The 22968-nt window shown below is 48.9% G+C and overlaps 1 long non-coding RNA gene across 6 annotated transcripts in view; it reads right to left on the reverse strand.

The window, feature by feature from the left end:
• The window catches only part of LOC144152387 (uncharacterized), a 408790-nt gene that overhangs the window by 350264 nt on the left and 35558 nt on the right, over positions 1 to 22968 (reverse strand). Inside the window, exon 1 of one of the 6 annotated variants that reach the window (XR_013319155.1) lies at positions 617 to 740. The exons of 4 other annotated variants lie outside the window; for them this stretch is intronic. This is a non-coding gene — a long non-coding RNA (uncharacterized LOC144152387). Of the gene's footprint in view, positions 1 to 616; positions 747 to 22968 lie in introns of those variants that run through there. One more of the 6 variants, XR_013319158.1, reaches the window with a different exon arrangement.

Raw genomic sequence — 22968 nt, forward strand, 5'->3', positions numbered from 1 at the left:
TGAGAGCGCACGGCTAGTGAGAATGAGGGCTTTAATAATGGGACTGGATGCGGGTGCAGCGCAAGCGCGTGCCACCGCTTCGTCGGTGCTGATGAAACTGACGATGATGCACCGTCGTCTGCTACAGCGTAGAAAAGGAAGAAGTCCCAACAAAGATGTTAGACCTTAAAGTGTGACGTTAGGCTTAATGTCTGGCCGTCGCATACCCGTGTCGCCTTCTTTGCTGCACATCATCCTTGCGCAAGCCAGTTATAATCTGCATTATATTATATTATATTATATTATATTATATTATATTATATTATATTATATTATATTATATTATATTATATTATATTATAAACCAGTTCCCACTGCAAAGTACGGGAGGCTTCACGAATGAAGCTTCATTAATTAGGCTTCAACCACGCGAAGTCAGCCGAGGTGGGCCCTAAAAATCGACAACGACGGAAAAGACGCGGAAGTAAGATTCCTGCGCTAATCATTCAAGCCCCGTGCCTAAGGCTCTCCTTATTAGTGCGGCATCGATAGACAGGCCGGCGCTTTCACGGCGGCAATTCGGACGTAATGGCGGGAAGCGAGAAACGAGCGTGCTTCGTCACGTCTGATAACTGACCTGCTCATACATCCTCAGAGATGAAGGCTCGACCTCTTCCATCTTTATCATCCCGGCCTTTGCGTGTGATTGGACTGGGGCAGCACGTGTCGGCCTCCAGACAGGGCTCGTACGTTCTTTCAATGCTGGCTCACGTATGGTAACAATTATCAATACATATTTCAGATCAAAACAAGTAAGAAAGTGGACACGATTTGTAGCCTTCTACCATCTCTTTGGTTAGGCCGATGTTGACCTCTAGACATTATCTTTGTTCCAGTTGTGAAAGCAGGAAATTTAATACACAAACCAGGTCGACGAAAAATCAGCTCCTTTAGGATAGAAAAAAAAGAGAAGCCGCGTCATGTATTCACGTGGTGTCATCGGTGTCATTACCGTGTTCGACCTCGAACCTTTTGCAACGGAGCTAGGCAGATACGTTGAAGCTAGAGCTTTCGCCACGCATGCAGTGCCCGACAGACGCACGTTACGGAAAAAAGTAATCGATTACAATTACAAATGCTTCCTCACAAAGAAATCGACAAATTGCTCTAGGGTAACTATAATTACTTCCCATGTTACTTTTCATACAACTTTTTTTATTAGGGGAGCACGTGTATTTAAAGTACGTGTATACACATTTAGCATGGCATACATGACAAGGCCGTTCATAAATCGAGCAAAAAAAATTATCGCCACCTGCTCGTACGCCCCTCAAATTTTCGTCTAAGGTAATTAGTTTAGTGGTGCGCGCTAGAGTGCCGAATTTCAAAGCGCGGTTCAGCATTTCTGAAAAGTATCTTTCTTTTTGAACAACATTATGAAAATATCTATGCCGGACACCGACGCGGACGTACACGCCGCGGTGAGACCCGTGTTGTCGGGATGTATTGTAATAAGCAATTTAATTTTGTAATTGATTACAAGTGACAAGTAATTGAATTGCAAACGCTGCTACTCTTTAAATGAAGTAAATGAAACGTCGAGAAGTTTCAGTAAAACGTCATCGGTTACAAGTAACCCATCATTTCTAAACCATTAAAGGGACAGACAACCGATCTTTGTCGAGTATATATTCTTTATCCCAAATGAAAGCGCATCACTTAAAGCACCTTGACGACAAACGGTTTTGCTGATAACGCCCTACAACTTCTTAAATCAAAATTTTTAGATCTACGAGCCGTATGTGTCTCTCCCAAAATAATGCTGGCAACCATGACATAGACTATCTCGGCAACATACTTTTGCCCGTATGCGAAATGAAAAACAATATTTAAAAACTTTTCCCCAGTTAAAAAAAGTTTGAATCGCAGGCTTTCCTGTTCCTTTATGTGTTTTTTTAATGCATCGGTCTATTTTGCACGAATGCGCCATCTGTTGGGATAGACGATAGGTAGAATCTGTTTCACGTTGTGGAGGTGGGAAGTTCGATTCTCTCCGGGCGCGACGTGTTTTTTTTTTTTTTTTTAAGCTGCCGTTGGCGTATTTGGAAACTGAAATCAAATATTTTGGCAGAACAAACGCCCCTGGACTGAGGCAGAATCGTCAAAACTCCTTCGCTGGGTCTGTTTACGGAACGCTGCCGTTGATTATGGGCAGGGGGGCTCAGTTAGCCACACTGAGTGCCACCCAGCGACGGCGGGCGGCGTGTCTTTAAAAATGTTTAAATAATGTTTAGAAATACATATACAATTTAACCTTGCACAAATACTTGTGTTAAAAGGTTTAATACGTAAATAAACGTTTCAGCACTTACAGTAGCTGCTAGGTTTGCAGGTAACGTGACAGGGACACATATTGTAATGTCAAGTTTCGACACTACGAACCGCCACCCTTCCGATTTCATGAAGTTTGCTGCCAAATTGAAATTATTTCCGCCAATTTGTTTAGAAATTGCTTGTAATTACCGGGCTATGCAAAACGCTGGCTTTCATATGAGCTAGAGAACATATACGCGACAAAAATCGGTTGTCTGTCTCTTTAAGAACCAGACTGATACGCGAAGATTGCGGCTAGGACGTGGAGAAGAACGACGTATACGATTTTGTAACAGGAAACACTTGCTGAGGAAGTATACCTTATGCGGGGTGGCCAGAAGCTTTCGTGGGAAAAGGCACGTGTTCCGGCAATGAATTCCACTTGCAGGCAGCCGCTGATATCATGGGGGTCACAGAGGCGCGAAATACGAAGCGATGAGCGTAATCAATGATAATTTAGCATACCACGGAGTTAATTACCACCATAAAACTTGGGGGGTTTCTACGCGGATTCTAGCGTACAAGCATTCATTAACCTCTTCGCGTAAATTAAAAATGAGCTACTTTTGCCGCCGTTTTTGTGAAGCCCGTGCTACCACCAAGCGGCTGAAAAAGCGCCGTCATCGAATCAACACATACAAAACTGCAATAGCTGATTATCTGGGGGATTGATTGAGGCAAAGCTCGGCACAGCTAGTAGAATGTCCTCATCAGAAACGTTTCATTTAACGTGCTTGTATACGCTGCTTGTACGCCTGTTGAAATCTGGTAGGAGTAATTTGTCTTAAACAAGGCCGTCAGCCCCAAAACAAAATTTAATTTCATCGGAAATAACGTTGAATAGATTAATAACAATAAAAACAACAACAACAAAAAGAGGCAAGCTCAAAGCTTGTCACAAACTCAGGTTCCCGGTTGTATAAATGGCCGAGAGTGCTCCCGTAGATCGAAATGAAGCCGTGTTTTTACCAACGTACATTTTGCGCTTCAGTGGCTTCAAACGCAGTAGAGTTTAGACGAAGCGATGCTTCGTGTCAGTTGCAGGGTGTACAAGAGGTGACAGCAGGGAGCGTTTGCAACAGGCAAGATGAGCAACCGATGGAAACGAATTCTCAGCAAAAAGAACGGAAACAAAACGATATAAGCTGTCAGTTGAGGCGGATGGTCGGCGTGCAGTGTGCTGGAAAACTACAGGTAGGATGTGGCGCCCCTGCATCGGAAGACACCACGCTTGTTCCCACAGTCTGGGAGAACTCCACGACCACCGCCAGCCCCCTTTTCCAAACGCAACGCTGAACGTTCTCGTACTTAATTTCAATTTCGACGGCAGCTTCAACGACTCTTACAGGTTTGATTGCACGGCGAACCACCGGAAGGAGAATGTAGCCCTCCGCCTGCAGGCGATGCGGGTTTAGTTCGATATTACACTCGCTCACTCTCGGTAGCACCGTATCGTCGTTAGACGGACGCGCTGAAGAGTGAACTCGCTTCGCCGCACTGCCGAAACCTTGTTGCGAAGCAAGCGAGCGTGCATGCTGGTTGGTTCTCGACTTCCGGCCCACTTGGTCCACAGTGGCATTTCTCGGACCGCTGCTTCGAGAGCAAGATCGCTTTGACCGCGGTTCCAATTTTTAATCCAATCCCCGCTGTGAAGCAACGTCGCAGTAAGTCGGCGGCTTCGGTTTTGCCGGCCGGTTTCGCTTGCTTTTTTGTGATCGTCTGCTACCCTGTCGTCTGCATGCATCTTCGCCTCGTTGCAGTTCCGTTGACGCTCCCGCTCCTTCCCTCTATCTCTTTTCCTTTCTTTCAGCCTCTCGGCCTGTCTTTTCGAGCGAAAGTTTCGTAGCCGCATCTTATATATCCCCAATTCGCTGCCCGCTTCGTGGCGAGAAGTAAAGGCGCGCTCGGGATTTCCATTAATTGCGCTCATGTATTAATCATGAAGCGTCAGGGGGGTACAGCGATCCGTGGTGACGAAGAAGAATGAATGGATGGATGCGGCCACGAGCGAGGGGGGGGGGGGCCGAGTTAAAACGAGGGGAACGGCGCGCACGTAGAAGATGCCCGGTTACGCACACACACGCACCACGGCTGCAAAGACAGGCAAGAGAGAAAGAGGAGCAAAATCGCGGTAATCAGAGACGGCGCTGGAAGAAGAGCCGGGGCATATGACAAAGCGTGGCCCACCGAGGAGGCCCCATTAAAGTGGCAGCCACTCGTTTTCTTTCGCGAAGAGGTGCGTCTCTTCTCTCCTTTTAAAGCAAAGCGAGCAGCTAGCTTTCTTTCTCTTGCATTTTTCACCCCCTCCGGCGGGCCTTCGGTGCGCCCCCTCCCCACCTCCGCTCATTAAAGGCGGCGCACCCAACGGCTTTTCATAGCCCGAGACCCGTGGGGCATTGTCTGCCTCAACGAGGTTTTCGCCTTTGCGGTGTCCACGGACCCAGGTTAGGATCGATATCTCCCCAACTCGTGTTTCTCGAGCGCTGACGCTTGCTCGATCGGCGTCTCCTCAATTGAGACGCCTTTTCCCTCCCCCATTTCCTCCCCCCTCTTCGCCTTTCTGTTGTGCCTTTACCGCAACTTTACTGCGAATTCCCCTCCCTCTCTGTTCTTCACGCGCTCGGCGGTCCATTTTTAACGCGATACCTTCACCTCATCAGACGAAGGTGCGGCGAACCCGCTAAGGAGTGTTGCATCCTTTCGCGTGATTACTTTTCATAGCTACACGCGGAGGACCATGATTGCGTTGCGATGGTATTAGAGGTAATGGTTTATAAGGCCCGGAAAACAGCAAACACTATACGTCGCCACTTCACGTTGCACCGGACTGCGAAGTCCGGAAGGCGTGCGCAAAATCGAAGTTGTGGCACTTGGTTTGCTAAGTGACGTTAGGGCTCGCTGTGTCAAAGCACGCAGTCATACTTGTGGCCTCTTTGTCGAAATCAAGTTGGTTAAACAAATTCAAGGGTAGTTTCTCTTTCGAAGACGACAGCGAGAGCGAAGGACGTGATGGTAGGCTGTGCGGAATCATCCGCATCTCAGTAACGTGAACATTAGATGACGTGGCCCTTGAGTAAGGGGGAAATGATACTCGGCAGGCATTATCAGATAACGAATGGCAGCCTGCCATTATTTCTAAAAAAAGAAAGTGTGTGACAGGTGCATCTTACCGGTACTCACCTACGGGGCAAAAACTTGGAGGCTCACTAAAACGATTCAACTTGAATTGAGGACGACTCATCGAGCGATATAACGGAAGATGATAGGTGTAACATTAAGTGACAAGAAGAGAGCGGAGTGGGTCAGGGAACAAACGCGTGTTAAGGACTATTCGTAGAAATCAAGAAGGAGAAATGGGCGTGGACAGGGCACGTAATGAGAAGGCAAGATAACCGTTGGTCATTAAAGGCGACAGAGTGAACCCCTAGAGAAGGCAAGCGTGGTAGGGGGCGGCATGAGGTTAGATGGGCAGATGAGACCAAGAAGTCTGCGGGAATAAATAGGTCGCAGATAGCACAGGACCGCGATAATTGGGGATCCATGGGAGAGGCATTTGCCCTGCAGTGGGCGTAGATAGGCTGATGATGATGATGATGATTCTCGAGGGGCGCACTGGAATGCCATTCTACCTTACTTCCTTCCCATCCGCCAGCATATCCCTTGCGAACAAAACCACCGAATCACGTTACTGTAGCTCAATGGCTTGAATGTAACCAAACTTCAGTTCCTAAACCAAAACGGCTCTGGCCCTTGCCCGCGAGTCAAAAAACACAACCAGAAAGAAAGACCGCCACTTTCGAATTCCGCAGGAACGCACTTTGTCACTCATAGAAACCGGCACTTATCCCTTTTTCTTGATGTTGGTAGCAATCGGCACACCTTAGCCACCTTCTACGGCATGGCTGCCATGTTTAGGCTCCTCCTAGACGTTCGGCAGTCGCTCTTAAAAAAAAAAAAACGAAACGCTTGAATCCCTCACAGCCATGCTAAAAGCCGTCCAAGCGACCGCCACTCCTCGTCGGCAGGACTTTGCCGACATCGGAACACCACAGAAACAGAACGCATCCTAAGAGATTCCAGAGTAGCCTGTGCCTTCCTCTTTTTTTTTTTTCCAGTTCTCCGGATCCCAGGGTAGAAGCCATCACACAGCAAAGCGACCTCCACACTGGGCTAAAATAGGCACAGAATGAACCCCAGGACAACAAAATGGCCGTAGTAATCACACGGCGCACAGCCTGGCCACTTCGCATACATCGACTTGATAGTTCCCGCGGACTGTGAATGCCCCCGCGCAGGAAGCGACTCTTCGCTTTCCTGGCGTCACTCAATGCATACGCTATTCACAACGACAACAAACGCCTCCATCACCCGTGCTAGTATCTCCATCTCGGTCAATGTCACACGCAGGTACCAAATCCTTCTCCGCAAAGCCCCACTGAAGTCGCAGTCACCCAGAGGAGTGCCCTCAGGTGGGCGTACGTGGTACCGAACCGACGGTAAACAGTCCTGTTTAGATTGAACTGCTGCACTAACCCTATAGGGCCACGCAGTGGCCGGTGCGTAAAAACCATCGAACCATCGGTCAGCAGTTTCTGGAAGAGTGCTGCTAAGTCCTCGCTTTAGAATGAGCAAGACGAGCTTGCAGGCATCACCAAACTCAGTAAATAGATAGCGCAAACGACGAATTCAGCAGGTTCAGCAGACTGTACCGTCCCTACTGTCCTTTGTGAATTGGATTGTTCTTCTCAAAGTAATCAAGACCGGTGGTCCGGACACGTGTTTCTCGGCCCCTCTCTCCCCGTACACACGGTGACTCTCACCCCCTCCCTACCTCTTTACACTCGCCCCCACGGGAAGTGAATGGTGTCTCTTGAATACATTATAATCAATCAATCAATCAATCAATCAATCAATCAATCAATCAATCAATCAATCAATCAATCAATCAATCAATCAATCAATCAATCAATCAATAGGTCATTCAGCCAGTCAGCCAGTCAATCACTGAGTCAATCAATCAATTAGTCAGTCAGTCAGTCAGTCAGTCAGTCAGTCAGTCAGTCAGTCAGTCAGTCAGTCAGTCAGTCAGTCAGTCAGTCAGTCAGTCAGTCAGTCAGTCAATCAATCAATCAATCAATCAATCAATCAATCAATCAATCAATCAATCAATCAATCAATCAATCAATCAATCAGTCAGTCAATAAACAAATCTTATTGTGATTCTAACATGAGGAGCAGGATGACTGGCCACTCATCCTTTCGCTCTTCATAATAACGGTGATGATTATCACAATGATGATGAGGTGGCTCAGAGGTCACGATGCTGATGACGACATCGACGATTCGTAACGCACAACCGAAGGGATAAATTTTCACATTGAGAGCCGCAATTCTATTGTGTGATAAAGCCAGCTTTCCATCTCTAGAAGCGCGGAGAAACTCGGTTGTTTCAGCGCGCAGAAAACAACATAAAGTCGGGCTCAAGAAAGTGCACGCCCATTAGGCCGTATCCAAGACGCGCACAGGCATTCCCGAACATATTCCGAGCCTGACGTGCAACCCGTTGATCTATCATTACTGCCGGAACGACGAGCATTACCGATTCTACCAAAATACGGACCTTTTCCACGCTTTCGCCAAATGTACCAAGCGCAAGTAGCGTGCCAAGCGCCTCATTAAGTAATGACAGCCGAGAACGTTGTTTGCCTTGCGGATCCATTTTGCATCTCACTGGGTACACACAACGAGAGCGGAAAATCTGCATTCGGTCGACGTGCGGCAAATCTGAGATTTTTTCCATCATCCCCCATCCTCTTCCGGCTCTCCCTATCCTCCTCCATCCCAGATGGAAAGCCAGCGATTTGAATATTTCTCGCAGTTTTGGCACAGGCGCTCGGGGCGGTGTTGCCGAGAGCGGCCGAACGGAGCTACGGCCTCATTACGCAGGCTTAGCCTCGTTACCGGATTCCGAACCGGCTCAGAGGACTCACGGTTGTAGGACGCAAACGCGTATTCTCGTACCGTGGCAAACGGGAGGCCTCCGGCAGTTGGCTTTAGGGAGATCTAACCACGACCTAGCTGACGCCGAGTGAAAGCTTCGCCTTTTTCTCCCCTTTTTCCCCGTGCAGGGAAATCGTTTGAATTAAAAAGGGGGGAAGCCCGAAAAGAACTTTACACTGCCTGTTTTATTTTCGACAAAAAGCTGCATTTCGTGTATTTCTATCTCCGCTGTGTGCATTTTAAAGCGGGTGATTACGTGTGACGTGCTTTTCCGCCCCACCATTTGCGAAGACGGTGAGCGCTCATTTTCGTCTGAACGAAGCAAATTTAGGATAACGCCGAGTAAATGGCACGCCGGTTGTCAAGTAGCAGAAATGCGGAACATTTATGCATTGACTGGTTTGGGAATTCCGAAAATTGCCTATTGCATTCATAAAATAGGCGTCAGTAACAATACCTTTGCCAAACGAATGAATGAATGAATGAATGAATGACATCTTATTGACAACAACAGGTGCAGTTGCTAGGGCACCCGGCCGGTGGAGGGAATCCACGGGATCCCCTGGCTGCGGCTGGCTGCGCGGGCCCTTTGCACCAGGTCAAGCTGGAATGTAGGGTCCTTGCTGGTCAACCGCGCCGTCCACTGTTGTATGGAGGGGTGGGGGGCTGGTTGCAGGTCCGGTGTTTTTTGGCACTCCCACACCTGACGGTATAGGGTACCGGGCGCTGGGCAGCAGTTGCAGGTGGTTTGCTAGTTAGCTGGATAAATGGCATGAAGAAGGGTACGGTGTGGATACGTGTTAGTTTGAAGTCGTCTGGACGTTGTTGCTTCATCCCTTGTGAGTTGGTGGTGTGGAATGGGGAAAATTTGCCGTTTGTGTCGGTAGTCCGCCAAGATATCTGTGTAGCGGAAGAGTGGTTGCGGGTTAGGTGGAAGAGCGAAATGTACTTTGTTGTCGGCAACGAATTTCCCCCGAGACAAAGGGAATTTTCTCCCTTAGCGGGATATTGCTGTCCTAAGCACTATCATCGGCCCATTTGAGTACGGATGATTTAGTTCTCGGGGGAACGAAGTGAAGAGGGAAAAAAAGAAAACTTAACTAGGAAAGAAACGAATTTTAAAAATTAATGGAAGACTTGTGGTGGATCTTTCATAATGCGGGAGCATCTCACCCATCCTTTTTACTAACCTGCGTTTAGGCCCGACGATGCGCACGTTTTGCTCCAGCTTTCGAAGCCCGCCACAAGCGTTTCTCACACGCCCCTCCCCCACCATTCTACCCATGCTTTACGTTCTAACCGCCTCAGCGGTCATGTTTGCTCGCTTTAGCAGCGGCATTGCTGCCTGAAGCTGCTTGTGTTGTGCCCTATATGCTGGCCTTTCTTCACCGTGATTCTCATTATACCCTCTCATGCGGCCTGCTCGTCCCATAATTCGCTGCACGAAATTTTGTTACAACGCGCGCAAGCGCAGACCGAGCGTCTCCCCGCTGGTAATGCTACTCGACGTCCCCACTAGCGACAATTAGTATAAAACTTTATTATAAAGTCAGGTCGGAAGCGATTGGAACGCATCGCCGCTACAGCCACTTAGGCCGCGGGCTCGGCTAAGGTCCCCTCTGTAGTTCAGTCACTGCGTCCTAGTGTCAAGGGTGAACAATTTTGATGATCGTTGGATGTTTATGGCGCAAGGCCAACTGGGGCAAAGAGCGCCAAAACAATAGTCGATGATAGGGGTGAAACCTTAAACACTAACTAAAATCAGCAAAAACAAAAGTAAAATCACAACACGACAATGAGCATGGCTGGTGTATAGGGCCAGATTTCATGATGCGTGATAGGAAATGAGGTTTAAAAACTTGACGTCGGACAAATACTCAAACACACGTTTCACGGAAACAATGGCATCATCACCTAGGAAAAACGATGGATGTAGGGGAATATGTTGTCTGTAGAGTTCTCTGAAGTGTTTGTGTCGTGTTGGGTGAAGTGCCTTGCATGTGATTAGTATGTGTACTACGGATAGGGCCTCTCCGCACCTGCTGCACTGGGGTCTAGGAGATCCCGTCAGCAGATACGAGTGAGTTGCATGCGTGTGCCCTATCCGTAGCCTACCCAAGGCAACTTCCGTGTGTCTGTTGCGTGAGTCAGCTGTGTACCGTCCCAAGTGTGGCTTTATTACATGTAGTTTGTTGTCTGTCTGTTCGTCCCAGTGTGTTTGCCATGTTCTGCGCAGGGGTTGTCTTATGTGTGGCTTGAGGTCTGTGTACGGTACGGTTGTTATGTCTACAGTGTTCCTGAGTGCAGCAGCAGCTGCCCTCTCGTCTGCCAACTCATTCCCAGCGATCCCAGCGTGTCCTGGAACCCAGCAGAGGAGCAGCTGATGCTTCTTTGCATACACAGACATGATAATGTTAAATACATGATTAACTATGTGGTTTTTGGGGGGTGTATGCGATGACAGTGCGCGAACAACACTCAAGGAATCTGTGTAGATGATAGACTTCGGAATTTGATTTTCATGTATGTGTCGTACAATCAGCAAAATCCCATGAGCTTCTGCTGAAAAAATTGTCGTGTGGACGCTCATGGTTCTGGCTGCACTGAAATTCGGACCATGAGCAGCGCAGGAGACCATAGTGGAGGTTTTAGACGCGTCACTGTAAAATTCTGCAAGTGGGTATTTAAACTGCAGAGACAGAAAGTGCTGCAGTATAGCAGCTCGCGGTACCCGATTTTTGTCAAGTTTCATAAAAGAAAGGTCGGAGGAAACAGGACGAACTTTCCAAGGAGGTAAAATGTCTGAAAAGGATGATCTGCACACGTCTAAAAACGAAGCGCTCAGATCCGAGGCTCGCTCTCTCACTCGAAGTGAAAAGGGCAGAGGAACGGATGGGCGATTTACAAAAAGCACAGATGTGGATGTGTCGTTAAAGACAGGATAAAAAGGATGGTTATTCAGCGATGAAATTTTAAAAGCATAAAGTAAGTCCATGTATGTCCGTTGGTTCTCAAGGCTCCACGTATTACACTCGGCATACAGACTCTCAACAGGGCTAGTACGAAAAGCACCCGACGCAAGCCGTAGCCCCAAGCCTTAGCACTGGGTCAAGCATTCGCAACGCTGTTTTAGTCGCCGACCCATATACCACACTGCCATAGTCTAAACGAGACCCAACCAAAGCAGTATAGAGCCGTAGTAGGAGTTCTTTGTCAGAACCATACGACTGGTGCGAGAGAACCTTAAGTATATTCATTGTGTTGAGACACTTATTTTTAAGTTCCTTGATGTGGGGAATGAATGTGAGTTTGTGGTCAAACACAACACCTAAGAACTTGTGCTCCTTGTTCACAGGAAGCGACACTCCATTAAGATAAATGTCTGGGTCCGGATGGACCCCGCGCTTCCTGGAGAACACAACGCAGGAGCTTTTTACAGGATTCAATTTAAAACCATTCTTGTCTGCCCAGCCGGCAAGTTTCTTTACACCAAGCTGGACTTGACGTTCGCAGATAGACATATTGCATGATTTATAGGATATCTGGACGTCATCTACATACATGGAATAAGAGATTGTGGGTGGCAGTGCCTTACCAAGAGAGTTCATTTTTACTATGAAGAGAGTGCAGCTCAACACACCACCTTGTGGAACGCCATTTTCTTGCACGTGAACCTTTGAGAGTGCACCACCGACTCTTACTCGAAACGTTCGGTCTGACAAATAACTAACAAGAGCGTTCAACATGTTACCCGAAACACCGAATGACTTGAGATCACTAAGGATCCCATAACGCCAAGCGGTGTCGTATGCCTTTTCAAGGTCGAAAAAGACAGTTAAACAATACTGCTTATGCGCGAAGGCATCCTTGATGTACGAGTCAAGAGCTACCAGTTGATCGTTCGTCGATCGCCCCACCCTGAAGCCTGCCTGGCTGCTCTCGAGAAGACCGTTGTACTCAAGGAAGTACACGAGCCTGCGATTTACCATCTTCTCGAAGAGCTTGCCCAGGCAGCTCGTCAGGGCAATAGGACGGTAACTTGAGGGGGACGACGGGTCCTTTCCCTCCTTCAGGAAAGCTACAACTATAGCCTCCTTCCAAGAGTTTGGAATGTGCCCCGAAAGCCGTATCTTGTTATAGAGGTGTAAGAGTGTTAGAAGGGTGTCTGCGTGCAGGTGTTGTATCATTGTGTATGTGATGTTGTCTGGGCCTGGAGCTGAGGGTTTACACGTGCTCAAAGCAGCCCTCAGCTCATGCAGTGAAAACTCTGAGTTATAAGAAGATGTTGACCTATTGTTATTCAGTATAGGCTTCTTTTCGGCCGTTTGTTTGTGTTTCATGAAAGTGTTTGTGTAGTGTGCTGAACTGGACACGTGTTGGAAGTGTTGTGCGAGGGTGTCAGCCTGCTCTTCAAGTGAGTCCCCAGTTGTGCTGACCAGAGGCAGGCTGTGTGTTTGTTGACCCTTGAGTTTGCGTAATCTTGTCCATACTTTCCGTGTGTCTGTGTAGGAGTTTATTGATGTTATGAATGTGCGCCAACTCTCTCGTTTTGCTTCACGACGCACACGTTTTCCTAATGCCTTGGCCCGTTTGAACAAGAGGAGGTTTCCCGACGTGGGGTACCGACGAAGGATACCCCACGCCTTGTTCTGGGCCTCTCGCGCCCGCCTACAGTCCTCATTCCACCACGGCCTCCGCTGGTTGCGCGGGGCACCAGAGGCGTGGGGAATGGACTTTTCGGCGGCGTCGAGGATGTGCGCCGTGAGGAGTTGTGCGGCTTCTTCTACGTGTAGGTGTCTTATAGTTGTGTAGTGTAGTTTCGATGTCTCTGTAAATGTGTTGCAGTTAGCTCGAGCTTCATTGAACCTATTATGGGAAGATGAACTGCTTGGGCCTTTACCTATATATGTAAGTGAGGTGGGGAAGTGGTCACTGCCATATGGGTCAGTTCCCACACCCCACTCGAGAAGAGGAAAGATAACTGCGGAGCCAATAGCCAAGTCAAGACATGAGTATGTGTTGTGTCCTATGTTATGATATGTAGGCTGTTTATTGTTGAAAAGGCATGCTCCAGAGGATGTAAGAAACCTCTCTATCAGGCGACCCCGGGCATCCGTACGAGAAGAGCCCCAAAGAGAATTGTGAGCATTAAGGTCGCCTGTTAGAATGTATGGTTCGGGCAGCTGGTCAACCAGCGCCTCGAAGTTAGAGCTCGAAAGTGCAAGATCAGGAGGAATATATATGGAGCATACCGTTATCAACCTATTAAAAATTATTGTGCGTATTGCTACAGCCTCAATGACAGTGTTCAGAGTGACAGGGTGGCAGGCTAAGGATTTCCGGGCAATTATGGTCACACCGCCAGAAGAGTGTGTGCAGCCATCCCTGTCCTTTCTGAAGACCATGTAACTATTCAAGAAATTTGTGTGCTTGGAATTCAAATGTGTTTCCTGAACACACATTACACTTGGCTGATTAGCATGCAGTATTTCGTATACATCGTCAAGATTTTTAAGAAGGCCTCTACAGTTCCATTGAATTATGTTTTCTCTTCCCATTATTTAGTGTGAGAGCTACTGGAGTGTGTGTGTTTATGTGTCGTCTTTCGGGGCTGTGACTCTCGCCTTTTTTGGCTTGTCGGGAGGCTTTGGCGTCGGGACGCGTTCCTTGCGGTGCACCGCCGGCAAGAACGCCCCGACATCCATCTCGTCGTCGGATGTCCGAAGGGTGCCCGACGGACCGGGCCCCCCGGATTTGGCCCCCCCTCGGGAGCCCTTCGTTTGAGCCGCCACCGCCGAGGGCGTCCGGGGCGCCAGAGGTGGCACGGGCGGTGCGGTGGCGGTGGGAGCCGGTGTTGGTCCCGTGGTGTCCATCACCTCGGTACCCTCCAACGCACTGGCGGATGGGGCGACAGAGGCGGGAGCGGCACCGGTCTCGACGGAAGGTGTTGCCACCACAACCACTGCTGCCTCAGCAAGCGGCGTGGTGGCGGGTTGGGCTGCCAGAGGCAACCCAGGGGGGGGGGGGGCGGGGGAGGGACCAGGTCAGACTCGCTGAACTGGGTCCCTGTGGAAACCAGACGCCGCCCCGCCCCCCGGCGAGCTGCGTCGGCGTACCTCTCCAGGGGAAAAGAGGCGAACCTCTTTCGCGCCTCGGAGAAGGTAATGTTTTCTGTTACCTTTATGTTAATGATTTTTTTCTCTAGTTGAAACTTTTCACAAGCGCGAGAGTATGCTGCATGTGGACCCTGGCAATTCGGGCAGGTAAGGTTGGTTGCAGTGCAGTTGTCGGAAAAATGATCATGCTGGCCACATTTGGCACATGTTGTTCTGCCACGAAAGGAGTTGGTACCATGCCCGAACCTCTGGCACTTGAAACAGCGCCGCGGGTTCGGGATGTATGGCCGGACAGAACAACGGATGAAACCTGCGCTGACATGCTCGGGCAGTGTGCAGCGGTCGAAAGTGAGAATTAGATGTTTGGTGGGTATTTCTTTGTTATCTCTCCTAATGACGATGCGGCTTACTGCTGTCACGCCTTGATCTTTTAGGCCTTCCAGCAGATCGGTCTCTGTCTCGGTTAGGAGGTCTGGCTCAGATATCACACCCTGGGAGCTGTTGAGGCTGCGGTGGGGTGTGACTCTGATATCCAGGTCTGCCATGCGGGTTTGGCTCATGAGAGTTGTGGCTTGCTTCTGTGAGTTAACCTCAACTAGGACCTCGCCAGTTCTTAGTTTTTTAGCATTGTATGTCTTGCCAAGGATGGATTCAAGAAACTTGGATACAAGGAATACAGATTGTGAGGAAAGAGGCTTGGATTTGTCAACCGATTCAACTATCAAAAAACGTGGGTAATTGTCAGGTTTCGGTGAGTTGATGGCAGGAAGAGGTGGAAAGGATTCTTCGGTGCGGACCCTTTTCAGGGTCCGATCATGTTTGGAGGGGGTTTTTCGATTTACCATATGGCATAGGAAAAAGCAGGGGACGGGGGTACTTTCTTCACTCGGTTTACCCTGTTGCCGAGAGAGGTCCCGGAGCTCCCTGCCTGGTAAACAGACAGGGAGCCCATCCGCCGGAGCTTGACCTGGGCTCCGACGGCCACCGTTCGTGGTTTCTAACCCTCCACCTATAAACACATCGCCACGGTTGGATCCAGCTTATGTTTGGGGGCTCGGGGTCCGCGGTATCGCCAGTACCGTCACCATGATTGCTCAAGGTGCCTCGTGCGGGGAGGGTGAACAATTTTGCCGACGTGCCCTTTCTATTTCTCACGCAATAAAACGCAATAAAACGCAATAACGCTTGTAAAACACACGACCACGGAGCTCCGTGCACGCGACACAGAATGTGGTGAGCAGCAGCTTTAATGCAGTGAGCCCCCGATTGTTTTCATCGTATTAGTTTTTCTGTAGAGCTGTTGCAGAATGGCGTATCACAGTCCTGGGTAGAACCGTTGAAGCCATTTAAGCCTAACGCATCGCTCGGGGCATAAAAATATAATTATCCTAGCAACCTGTCTACGTTTCTGTGGAATGTTTGCTGCGTGATTCTTCGGAACAATGCTTTTAATTAAACCATAGCAGATTTTTTTTTTGTCGTCGGGCGTTCCTGCGATACAGCCACAGTTAATTCGATAACGACTGCTTGACCTTGAAGGGACAGTCACAAAGCCGCAAGGGCACATTCATGGAGGCCAAGCGATCGGTTCTCTCCCATTTAGGCCTCTATACTGTTTCTCCCTTCACAGGTCCATATAGGCCCAAAGAGAGAACAACGACAGCTTTGGTTTTAGCGGGGGGAACGTGGGGGTATAGCATAATGCCGCTACATAGGGCACAGCCATCGGTAGCGCATTGTACCGCTACTGTGGCGACCCAGGTTCAAACTTCATTAGGTCACGTATGTGTTTTATTTGCTCCTAACAGCGGCGGCCACTTTCTTGACCCGACAACCTTAAGTATACTTAAGGTTGTCGTCATTGTTCTGTAGTATACTACAGAACAATGACGACAACGTCGTTTTTTTTTTTTTTTTTTTTTTGCCGAATGGGGCACTTAAAGGTGCCTTAAAAAGTGTGCTTCCTTCCTTCCTTAAAAATCAGGACAGGACTGCCGTCCGTAGTCTGAGGAGCATTGGCATGTAGATAACCACAAGCGCGATATAACGCCATAAAGACAATATGCGGGCCTCTTAACGACATGTTTACCATCTACAGCTGCACGAGATGGAACAATCCGCGGTGGCTCAGTGGATAAGGCGTTGTGCTGCTGAGCCCGAGGACGCGGGTTCCGTCCCGGCCGTGGCGGCCGCTTTTCTGGTGGAGGCGAAAAGCGAAAACGACCATGCGTAAGAGATTCCGGCGCACGTTAAAGATCCCCAGGTGGTCAAAATTAATCCGGAGCCCTCCACTACGGCGCGCCTCATCGCGTGCGTTGCGTCGGTGCGCTAAAACCTACAATCAATCAATCAATCAATCAATCAATCAATCAATCAATCAATCAATCAATCAATCAATCAATCAATCAATCAATCAATCAATCAATCTCAATCAATCAATCAATCAATCAATCAATCAATCAATCAATCAATCAATCAATCAACCAACCAACCAACCAACCAACCAACCAATCAATCAATCAATCAATCAATCAATCAATCAATCAATGCATGAGATGGAGCCGCTGGATAAGCTACTGGACACCGGTCCTTCTCCAGCAGCTTATCTTATGTAAGCGGTGGTTGCTTGGCAGGTCTCGACAGTGGTAGACAGGCTGTTGTTATGAAGCCAGACGTGCCATCAGAAATGGGAGAAATATCGCTCCAAAACAACAAAAAAATACCGGAATTTGACTTTTAGAAAGCTTTGCTAAGAGCATAGTATCGCCTGCTGTCGCAAGCCTTCTAGAATGCGCAACTCACAACCGTAGCAACCCCGAGAGGTATTCACGGTGAGAGCACTTTTAAACGCGCTCAGCCGTGTCGAAGGAAGCGGCGCTGAATAGCACCGCAAGCAAAACCAAAAGTTCAGCAACTGGGCCAACGCGTGAAAAATGAAAGCAGGGACTAGAGAACGGTTGCTGCACCCCACGCGGCCGCGTGCTCACTTCTCCCGAATCTGGCGGCGTGAACCAGACCCCGTGTTTAAATATTGACCGGTAAACAGCGGCCGAATTGATTGCTCGTGGCACGGGACAGGCCGCAAGGCGGCTGAGGCGAAGTGAGCAGCCGTTGCCGCCTCCTGCGCCGTTGTCGACGGCCGACACGTAACAGCCCCCCGGAAACGACCGGGCTTTGGGCAAACACTGAGGGGTCCGTCCGCTGGCTTCAACGTGGCTCCTGAAAACAAACTGTAGAACCTTGTGCTTAATTTCGAGCACTGCTTGGGTCCCCTCTGCTCTCTATCTCCCAAGTCCAGTGTTGAAGAAATAGAAGCGACAAAAAAAAAAAAAGAAAAGAAAAAGAAAGGTGGCGTCGGGGGCGTTTATAAACACCACCAGTGTGCAAGGAAAGAGGGCAAGGAGTGAATCGACCTCATACTTCATGAAATTCAAATTCGGTTTTTACGCGCCGACGCTACATCTGCGCTACTAAAGCTACGGATCATTTTCGAACATCTGTGGTACTAACTTCAGTTTGCGCCAAAACATCGTACGCACCGGCATTTTTTTTCTTCGCCTCTATCAGAGCGTGGGACAGTCGGTTGACCAGCTCCAACCCGGATCACCGACAACATTTGGTAGACCTGGTGAGACAGGCCGCCGAGACACGGGGCTTCTTGGACTCAGGAGGAGGTCCGCCACCCGGCGGTCAACCCAACAACATTGACATCTTCATTAAACGCTTATTCCTCCTCCTCCTTAATCAGAGGAATAGTTGACATTGCCGGAAAACAAAACGGCCGCCTATCTGTTTTCTTCACGGCAAATGTTGTCGACAGAGGACAGTCGTCTGCTGCCTCTTCCACGTAACCGGTTGTCCGCTCCCCCTCCACCCCTCATGCTTTTCCCTTGCCTGTAGCGCTCATTTGGGGAAGAATTGAACGCAGATTTGTTCAATGCAATTCAATTTTCCCGCCTTCGCACTGCTTGCGCGCCTTCTCCTAGGACAGCGTGTATATTTTTCTTTATATTCGATTTCTTGTAGTGCCGATTGTACACCCAGGAGCCACTGAAAAAGCAGCCATTGAGATTGGGCAGCGCTCGACCGTGTGGCCGGAGGTCCAGGGGGTGCGCCGACTGTGTACGGTCGACACCATCAGGGCAGACCGGCTAAGCGAGAGCGCTCAATGTTCAGGTGTGTCACCGACACACGATTCCGTCGTACATCAAGACCCTCTAGGAGCGGGCATCACCTCCTCTGGGCCGGGCTCACCCAAGAGAGGCTGTTATGTCCCTGTGGACTTCGCTAGTACCACCGGTATACACAAGAGGATGTAGACGCTCTCACCTCCTTTACCGCCTTCCCCATACCTGACTAGACCTTGAGTCCCCCCTTCCGAATAAAGAATTATAACAATAATTTCTTGTTCTGCCGTGAACAAGCATGAGCGAACTGCTCGCTTTTATCTCGGACAAGCTGGAGCCTTTCTGAATCATTTGTAATTGTTTTCACGCGTTGCTTTTGTACTTGCTAGCGCAAAAATCCACCCAACGTATATTATTAACTCAAAGAACGTGGGGACATCCGGTTTAGTGCTAACATTCCGCCTCAAATGTGCCGAAGGTTTCCTCTGCGCTAAATGATGGGAACATGTATGAATTCTTCCAGATTTAATAGCTTGAAACGGTTGTGCCTATATAAACTTGTTCATGGCGAATCGTTCCAACTTTTGGTCGAAAGACTGAATAATGGGACGGACGGACGGACGGACGGACAGACAGACAGACAGACAGACAGACAGACAGACAGACAGACAGACAGACAGACAGACAGACAGACAGACAGACCCAAAATTTCGTGTTTAAGTAGCCCAAAAAACACGGTCTTTAAAGAAACCAGTGGCGTCGTACTGAGTAGCGCAATGTCCCTGCCACTGAGCAGCCATGGCGGGCATTTTGAATTTCATAACGCAACTGCAGAGCAAGAGGACGGACGCGAGTCGCTAGAAAGACTTCACGACAGAGTGCCGAAGTGACTAGGGAGGGAATGGCCTTCTCGCACGTGCGTAGGTGCGAGAAGGCCGTTCTCTCCTCCTCACTTCGGTTCACCCTCTACCTTCAGCCATCTGCTAGCCTCCGATGCTCTTCATATTTCGATGTAAGATGGCCTCCCATCGATATAATAGTGTTTAGAAGTGAAGCTGGCTTTAGGAGATAGGTGTTAGCTTGGTCGTTGTAAGCTGGCTTCCCAAGATCGTTGTCGCGTAGTGAAGCCTACTTACGAAGGGAAAGACGGCAATGGGCCCGAACGTGGCGGAAGGTGGCTACCGACGACGATCTGGCCGAGACCGCCAAGCGTAAGCGCGATGTCCGTCGGGACCTATAAAACTGCGAAGCGGGAAACGCGAGACGCCAGTGTGGCTGCAACCCCGGCTAAACGGTTCCCCGGTGCATCGGCGCAATTTTAGCGAAAGTTGTGCCAACAAATAACTCAAAAATAGCTCTGTTGGTCATTTACCTTCACTGATTAGAATGGCACAGATTTTTGCATAAAGTCGGGCGGAGATTTGGCCGTCGAGAACTTTGTTAAAGGCAGGTGAAACGCGAATTTGCGCTGCAAGCTGATATGGGAAAGGCTTTCGTCCTGCAGTGGACACAACATGGCTGCCGCTGCTTCTGGTTATGATGATATGATGGTGGTGATGATGATGAATTTGACGTTGTTTGTTAACAACCTGGCGAATGAGGCATAACATTCGCAGGAATCGGTATCTACAAAGAGCATAGGCAGGAGAAAAAAGGAAAGGAACTCAGCGCAATACGTAACTTGGGGTCATTTAACAGCGAGCAGTTCATGCACTTCCCCCTCCGACGCGGAATGGAATGCACGACTTTATTCCAGCAAGGAGGCCAACAGGCCATGTTACAGGATGCGGGAGTAAAATCAGGTTCAGATAAAGCTTTCGCGCGGTACTTGGAGCGTTCACTTGAGCACGTCACGTCTAGTTACGCCCGTAGGGTATTCCCATTGTGGCTACGCCCATAGGGGCTGTCTGAGGTCTGTTTACGCACGCCGGTAGGAGGGGCGAAGATATTCCGAGAGTACTCATCCGGGGATTCAAAAGGAGTTGTTCGGGAGCCAGAAAAAAAAAATAAAAATAAACGAGCTGGGACTATTTTTAGCTGGTAGCTGTAACTAGTAAAGCAGAAACCTTCAATGTCTTAGGATCGGGCTCTCACGTTGGCGGTATTGCGGAACCGAAGCTGACCACCGACAACGCCCATTAAAGCCACTTTGGGGCCGTTACTTGTTATCATGACGTATGACTTCACCGCCCCCCCCCCCCTGGCTTCCACCACTTTGAAGTTAGCAAAAACCTCTAAAGCAGACGAGTTCATAGCATGCTATTCCTTTGGAGCGCTCAGATCGCCCCAGACATTTTGTGTCAAGCCCGGGATCTCAAGCGCCCTATAGATGCGTACAAGTCGGGCAGACTAATGGAAAATAAATGTGGCCGTTCGTGTGAGTTATAACGGTTGTTGGGCAAGTTTTTGCCGAAATTTTCTAAGGTTGCAAAGAGGAAAAGACGACGCAGAGAGAGAAAAAAAGACAAAAATCGTCCTTGGGCAAACGCTGATGCTTCCCAGAGAGCATTCGATGGCCCAGTGGGATTTTTAGTGAATAAACCGTAATGCTAGGAATAAATTCAAGAAACCATAAACCAATTAAAAAAAAGCTGCAGCGACGCCCCTACAAAGATGCGGCCGTTGGAAACTGTCCAGTACAGAAGCCGAAAATGGAGAAAAAAATGAAGAACATCAGATAAAAAAAGGAAAAGCAGCGTTACTTCAGTTTCAAATTGCAGTGCACTTAGCTCCGAAGGGTTCAGCGGGCCTAATGAGACTAAACAAACTAAAGAAAGATATAAGCGTCGCCTTATCTTGCGCAAGATTTATGCAAACACGGTGCGCCAAGTGCACCAGGGAACAAATTGCCTTCCACAGTCTGAGCATTTGGTTTTTCGAGTCCGCCAGCGTGCATACTTTACGACGCAGCGTTGCGTCAGGGATAACAAGAGGCACTTCAGGCTTTGTAAATCGCTCACCGCCATTGCGCAGCGAGCTGACAGGCTGGCTGGAAACTCCCCCATAACTTTATTTTTCTTCGCATTTAAAATCTGCCGTGTCCCACGCACCGGCCAGTACCTCTTTCCCGCACGTCTTCCAAACGCTGCAGTGAAGCATACTAGCTGCAGCAGCGGGTCGAGGGAATTTCCAAAAGGCACAGCGGACTCGGCAAAGTAACCGTGTTTCGAAATCGAGCCGCTCGAATCCAGCCGTGAACGAGTTAGTGAGAGCTGCGTATGTGCCCGACCCGCACGGCGTACCGTACAATAAGCACAATAGTGGGCGAGCATAAAGCATCAGACACGCCGCGCGTTGCGTCATATTTGAGTGGAGTCGCCGCGGGACATTTAAAAGAACATTTCGCTCAGCCAAAGTGCTAGCCACCCTTTTCCGTTGTTCTTTTTCCACTGGAGTGCCAAGAGAAAGACACATGCGGGTGTTGTAAGTCTTCTCAGAGACCGCTATTTACGAGAAAGATGGACGGCCTGGTCGATATTTGAATAATCCCTTTTAATTCGTTTTTTTTTTGGGGGGGGGGGAGGAGGAGGAGGGCGGAGTGAGATCGTTGCTTGAGCCCAGTGCTTTTGAATAGCCGCCTGTGACGGCGAAGCAGAACTTTTCTTTTAACGCTCGCTTTGCTAGATTTCGCAAGAAAAGTCGTTTGATGGAGCCGGAAAAAAAGAAACGACAATGTTTATCTAAAGCCACGGAAAGCCAGATGTTGCCATTAACGACGCTCCTTTCACTGATTGCAGTGCCTTATCTCATCGTAAAGCAAATAGACTATGGTCAATGACGCAAAGCGTCTTAGCTAAGCCTGCTTTTAACGGTGAAAGTTTGCGGTGCAGGAGGTTGAGGTGGTTACTTTTTACGGTCAAAGACGTGGGAAGAAGTTATGAGGGTGCACACAGCGCCCAATTGTCAGCCATTGTTATTTGCTGGTTGACTGAGATGCAATGCCATTTTTGCTAAACGGTTCATAAAGAACATAAATTTTTGGTGCACTAAACAGGGTGCTTTGTCCCGGTAGCAATCACGCAAATTTTATTGCACACTTTAAACGATTAATAGACATTAAAGGGACCCTGCGACACTTTGGTAAGCGCTTTCATTCTTTCCTTCACGTCTGGAACCACTGCGAAAGCTATAGTTATCGCCAACAAGGAGCGGCACTGGGTGATTTGCTCGTCGCACCAAATACGCCTTCCGTTTGTGCTTCATTTTTGTGGCTTGATTTTTAAAATTGCCATCGAAAAGCGCGCATTGCTGTAACCGAAGGAAAACCGGCAGACAGCCGCTACAGTGACGTAATTCGAGCGGTCGAAGAACGTCAAGACCAGGAAAAAGAAAAAAATCTTTTGAGCGCGTTTAGAGTTTATCTGATGGGCATA

Source organism: Haemaphysalis longicornis, unplaced genomic scaffold, assembly GCF_048455015.1.
Source record: "Haemaphysalis longicornis isolate Haplotype H1 unplaced genomic scaffold, Haemaphysalis longicornis Haplotype H1 scaffold_9, whole genome shotgun sequence".
Classification (NCBI taxonomy): Eukaryota; Metazoa; Arthropoda; class Arachnida; order Ixodida; family Ixodidae; genus Haemaphysalis; species Haemaphysalis longicornis.